We start from the raw sequence: 6,844 nt of genomic DNA, 5'->3' as shown, positions 1-6,844 counted from the left end.
TCTATTCACAATTTCAACATTTACTTATGAAATTCATCTGAGAAATTTATTTGCCATAACCCTATACTAGAACGGTCTTAGTTGTTAATTCTGTGATTTTTAGCAATCAATGCAAATGTAGTCAAATTTTAGGTTTATTGAGATAAGATAAATGGATATAATGGAAAATCAGGAAAGATGACTCTTGGATAGTTTTTTTATTTTTATGCATATACTTGTGTTTAATTTTTTAATGTTTTGTAGGATCATACAATTTGTGTTACGATTGTACGTTTTGTGTTCAACTTCCCCTTTTAATTTTACGTAAGATATCAATCTTATTATAGTTATGAAGGCTATAAAAACTATAATATTGTGATAGCAATTACAATAAAGTGTATGTGAAGCAAGTAATAACTCTCCGATCATAACTTCTGATACTTAAAGTGTATGTGAAGCAAGTAATAACTCTCCCCAAGCCATGAAAAAACACTTAACTTGCTTACCACTTTTCTTACCAAAAACTTGCTTACTACATAAGTACATATCTTACCAGATCCTATCCATTTACATCGCAGTTATGTCTATATAGTTAAGAACATATTGAAGCACTCCACTACATTGGTTCCTCTTCCAATATCTGTAACACCCCAACCCTGAAATATGACCCCCGAGCCCTGTAGCTTAATGTTATGGGTTTGAGTCGCGAGAGACTCTCTTTAAGGAATAAAATATTGCAGGAATATCTAAGCTTATGGTTGACATGCTCAATGTATTCATGGATATGAAAGTCGCATGTGAGAATTGAGGTGTTACAATATCTTCCTATTATTACAATAATTTGTAGTAGTATGCTACTCCTTTCATAGCATATTTTCCTCTTTTTTTTCTTTCTGTTACACTATAATGGGTTTGTTCAAATGTAAGGGTACAATTTACACACCTGTGAATGATGTAGACTTAGGCCCTTTTAGCACTGAATTCTATCTCCAAGCCAATGTCAAAGGTTCACAAAGCTTTGTTTTTCTTGTGTTTTTTCCATTTATAGATTTCTTATCCTCTTATGATTAAAATACAAAATTGTAACATTTATGAGTCTCTGGTTACAAGCAGAGGAATATAATTGATAGTGTGTTTCAACTTTCAAGAATAATATATTTTCAACTTTTTGAGGAAAAAAGTGGTTGCTTTGAATGCCATGGTTTCTCAAGCTGAGAAACTGATAGATTTTTATAACAAAACTTTGGGTTGTAAGAAAGACTTAGTCTTTATGGATGAGAATCTTACAATCCATAAATTGCTAATGATCTTTTCTTTTCTAACACAGCTCCTCCCATGACCGGAATTTTGATCAAGATTTTCACTCTTTTCTTGGAGTGTCCAATAATAGGAACCTTGCTATTGTACATACTGAAAGGAAACAATCTTATTCACATGGTATGCTCTTGATCCATGTCTGTTCCAAATTAAAGTTTTAAGTCCATGTTCATTTTCTTGAAGTTCAAGCTTCGGAATCAGTTTTTCATTTTATTTTATGTTACTTATAGTTTACATACTTTTCGACAACATCTGCATGTTTTGATTTTGAAGAAATCAGCTATGTGAATTCAAATTATAATAGCAGTTTTCTTATCCAATTCTTAACAATTTTTTTCCTTTCTAAATTTCTGCAGCTTATTACAAATGCAGATTTAGAAGAATCACCTCTCTATGTTCCCTTACATCATTTCAAAGGTTTGTTGTTTTTCGCAAGTTTCTTTCCAACTGATGTATATATAAAAGTGAGATTTTGTACAAACCAATTGTTTGGGATTGCAGAGTTTTGGCCATATCTCTCAAGGTAGCTTTATTAGAAAGTGGATTACTGATTTCATTTTTCTATTACAGACATAGAAGAAAAAGAAGTCGAAAGCTTAGATTCTTCGTTATCGCCTCCAGAGAAAGTTCAATTTGCGATAGATTGCTTGCCTAAATCTTCAGAAGAAACACTAGATGAAAAAACACCTTCATTCTATAGCTGGACAATAATGGATTATTCTGAAGCCTATATAACTCAGGGATTATAACACCATACCAGGTATTACATCCTTTATATATCCCTTTAGCTTGTTCATTACTCTGTTTATTACTAATAAAAACATAGCATCTACCATGCATGAAGTTATATTGTTCAAAATTTTGCATTGAAATAATGTTTTTGCAGCCACAAATCCTTCATATCTCTACCTGTTCTGAGTCAGGATATATTTTTCCATTCATTATCTTTCCTTTTCCATTTGCACAGGTTGCGGAACGATTCATAACTGCTGTTGATGAATCTGGAAAACCTCCAATCCAAATGGGGTTCTTCATTCACTACAATGGTGACGATATACTAAGACAAGCCAATGAATCGACTATGCGATATCAGAAAGGTATTTAATAGCAACTTAACCACATGGAACTTTAAATGATGCCAATTGATAATGTTATTGAAATGTACAATCCTAATTACATCTCTCCTACACATTTTCTGGCTTATATGTGCTCATGATAAAGGTTCCGGGACAACTATATTATAATCTTTAGGTAGAAAAGAATAGCTTCACAATTGAATTAGTATGGTGTCTATTGCCATGTTTCTCAACATACAGAATAGATACTTATTTGATGCATACTATGTTTGCAGGGAAACCTATCTCTGTATTAGATGGAAATCTTGTTGCTATCAAGGATGAAATAGATTGTTTACCATATCCAACAACAGGTAGTGTAATGTGTTTCATTTTTCTTTCTAAGGTGTCTTCTATTAAAAATGATTTTAGTTGCTGATTTCTTAATTCACTAACATATCTGGCCATGTTGTCCTCAAGGAGGTACAAAGTGGCTACATAATGAAAGGCATTGTACAGATGATGCTTGTTGTGTTAAGCATCTGAGGTTATGCGGTGCCGTACTCTTTGGGAAAACCAATATGCATGAACTTGGGTCCGGAACTAGAAGGATCAATCCACATTATAGGTAAAAGCACCATCTCTAATACTCATTCACCCATTTCTATTTACCTTGTTTGATACTCCGAGGATTGTAATGATTTAGAAGGATGACTTTCTGCTACATCCAGAGTACTTTCCCTAAACTGGACAGTTGGGATGGTTGGAATACCAGCAGGCACCGTTGAAGATGCATTGATCACGTAAGTAGTCCTTTCTATGATATTCTTTCTTCAGACCAAGATAAACCATCCACTGCTGAGATTGAGAAAGTCCGAATCTGCCATCAGGTTGGCAAAATATGGCAAGGTTAGGACCTGTTTCGCAGATATAAATAAATGCATTATACATTGCCATATATTGAAAAAAGTAGGTTGTTCTAACATGATTTATGTTCTTTAACCACTACTTCCATCAATTAGTGGTTTGATGATTGCAGAGATGATGTCAGAATATGCTGCACTAAAGCTTTGCACATGCTTCAAGAAAGATATGCTTGTAAGTACCGAAAATATAAAAAAACAATCTTTGAAATAGTGACTATATTATCATGGTTGCTATTTTCCATGCTTTAACTAAACTTAGTTAAATTGACTATTTGTTATTTTTTTTGGGTTCCCACAACTATCCTCGCACTAAAGGTAATCTTGTCCGAGTATGTACCACTTGAATCAACATCCGTTGGTTTACTATTTGTTCTGAATTTGAAAGAATCAATCTTTTAAATATAGAAACTCCACAAAACACTTCTAATAAAATTACACAAACCATCATTAAGAAAGAGCATAACCATTACTTGCTAACTATCTACTTATTTTTTTCTAACAAAGAAGATTATAGATGTCACCATACTGTAGATAGAAGTGCGATGCGCCTGGCACATTATATAACAATTGGATCTGAGTGTTCTGAAGATGTAAACATACACTAATGAGTAAATTGTGTATGCAAACATGCATTATATATATTTTGATGAAGACAAATGTTGATGAAAAACAGAGTTTGATAAAGATAAAGATCGACAAAAAAAATTGTATATCAAGGACAAGCTAAAGGAATGAACAAATCAACAAACAACAAAGTCAACAATAAAGTCAAGATTCAAGATTCACACAAGATAAAGCATTCAAGAAGATATAGAGGCTAAGTGTTTTTATATCTTTATTAGGTCTTAAAATGTTTGCTTAGAAAGAGGCTAGGATGAACCCTAATGGAAATCTCACAAGCTAAAATCAATCATAACTAAAATGAGACTTACATGCATATATACATGATTTGCATGCACATGCGTACATACATGATCATATGATTTTGATACATTGAAAAAGAGTTTTAAATCATACATCATTCAAAGTCATGCATCATACTTTTACAAATCATGTAGGAGGTTCATATTACATTGACATATCTTTCTGTAAAACCATTAATCGATTAAGAGTTATTTTAATCGATTAAGCATTGAAATCTTGAGAATCCGTTAATCGATTAAGTATGGGTTTAATCAATTAAGGGTTGTTACAATTTCTGGCTTCTTGTATTTTAAAGAATCGTTAATCGATTAAATTTAGTGATAATCAATTATATATAGCAGAAAATAGAATTGTATACTAACCCAAGTTTTTCATATTGCTTAATATGTATGGACTCATTCTTCATCGCAACACAAATCACTCGCAACCAACTGTAAATGATTTGAAGTTAATGTTTGTTATTAAGGAAGATATTCTAATAAGCTGACCTGATGAGATTTTGAAAGTCATGTATCACATTGCATCGTCTTCCTCAAGACTGCTAGCATATGAGATATTTATCTCCTGTGTCATTGATCACATTGGGATCGACACATCTGGTATGGAGATAATTGGTAGGAATCCCTGAGAGCATATGGTCCATGATAATCTCATTCACAAGATGACCATTTACAAATATGATGGTGAATAGATGTATCAAGAGGACCATATGACCAGTGTAAATTTGGATATACCGAATGAGGAGGAAGTTGGTGAGTAAGGTGAGCAAAACCAAGAGTAACAAAATGACGGGGCTTCTAATATGCCTCAAGGACCTTCATTTGGTTTGACTCATCTGGATGCCATGGAACAACGCTTGAATGAGCGAATTGATTCGAGAATACAATCCATGGAGGATAGGCTCATGGTGGTGTTTCATAGACAAGAAGAAGATAACCAAAATAGTTTCGAACAACTTCACTTTCTATTTAGAATCTTCAGCGGCTTTCCGCAACCACCACCTAGTTAGTCTAGCTTAGGGCGACTAGTGTGTCCTAGTTAGGTTATGTTTTAGGAGTTAAGGTTATGTCGTTTTGGTCGTTGCATTATAATCTCAAACTTGTTAGATTGTTTTGTGCTTTGACATGCAACAATTGTATTTTTGTGCTTTCACTTGAATTATGTACTTGCTATCTTACTCTTGTAATTGTTTGACCAATGAATGAATGAATACTCAGTTATTTTAAATCTGTTACATTGATCATACTGCGCATAATATGCATAAAACAATTGTATAAAACTAAATGGACATCAAGTATAATAACATTTTGCAAACATCATGTAATCTGCACTATATTCTATCATATCAGTAGTATTAATCGTTTAAGAGCAGACAATAATCGATTAATTGTCATATAAAATGCAATTCTGTGTAAATTGAAATAGAGTTAATCGATTAAGTAGAAATATAATCGATTAATAACAATAGAAATTGTATTGTTTTTCTTTTCTTTTGGCAATAAGCTTTCATATATCACATTGCTCTTTTTTTTTTCATGGCAAAAGGGGGAGAAAGATTACTGTTTATGTTTTGCAGGAGTTACAAGAGAAGAAAAGTTGATGCTTTTGCAAGCAAAAGATAAGTCACCATATGCTAAAATTGAGGGGGAGCAAGAGGGAGAAATGTGCATCAACTTACAACGAGAAAATTGCAAAACATAGTTGATTGTCATCAAGCAGATCCAACAAAGAGTTTTCAGATCCAACAAGTATTTGTGATCATAAAAAATGGGGAGATTGAAGATGCAAACATACACCAATGAGTAGATTGTGTATGCAAACATGCATCATATAGATTTTGATGAAGACAAAGGTTGATGAAAGACATAGTTTGATAAAGATAAAGATCAACATCAAAGATTGTATATCAAGGACAAGCTTGAAGGGATGAATAAATCAACGAACAACAAAGTCAACAACAAAACCAAGACTCAAGATTCACACAAGATAAAGCATTCAAGAAGATCTAGAGGCTAAGTGTTTTTATATCTTTATTAGGTCTTAAAATGTTTGCTTAGAAAGAGTCTAGGCTAAGATGAACCCTAATGGAAGTCTCATAAGTTAAAATCAATCATAACTAAAATGAGACTTACATGCGTACATACATGACTTGCATGCACTTGCATACAGACATGATCATATGATTTTGATGTATTGGAAAAGAGTTTTAAATCATACATCATTCAAAGCCATACATCATACTTTTACAAATCATGTAGGAGGTTCATATTACATTGAAATATATTTTTGTAAAACCATTAATCGATTAAGAGTTCTTTTAATGATTAAGTATTGAAATGTTGAGAATCCGTTAATTGATTAAGTTTGGGTTTAATCGACTAAGGGTTGTCACAATTTCTGGTTTCTTGTATTTTAAAGAATCGTTAATCGATTAAATTTAGTGATAATCAATTATATCTAACAGAAAACAGAATTGTATATTAACCCAAGTTTTTCTTATTGCTTCGTAAGATACATATCATTTTGATAGTTGGAACACACACGAAAGCATATTTCACAATGTTCAGAAAATCATTGCTCTTTCACTTTCATATTCTAGAGAGATTTTCAATGTGTTCTTTTGTAAAAGGGAAAAGGGAGAAT

General features: G+C 32.5%; 1 pseudogene; it reads left to right on the top strand.

The window, feature by feature from the left end:
- The first annotated feature begins 847 nt into the window (after nt 1-847).
- Nucleotides 848-6,181, top strand: LOC109339141 (annotated as a pseudogene).
- Nucleotides 6,182-6,844: the final 663 nt, after the last annotated feature.

The sequence above is a fragment of the Lupinus angustifolius genome, unplaced genomic scaffold (genome assembly GCF_001865875.1).
Source record: "Lupinus angustifolius cultivar Tanjil unplaced genomic scaffold, LupAngTanjil_v1.0 Scaffold_58_62, whole genome shotgun sequence".
Taxonomy (NCBI): Eukaryota; Viridiplantae; Streptophyta; class Magnoliopsida; order Fabales; family Fabaceae; genus Lupinus; species Lupinus angustifolius.
Note: the sequence above shows the minus strand (reverse complement) of the source record. Positions and strands in the feature narration are given on the sequence as shown.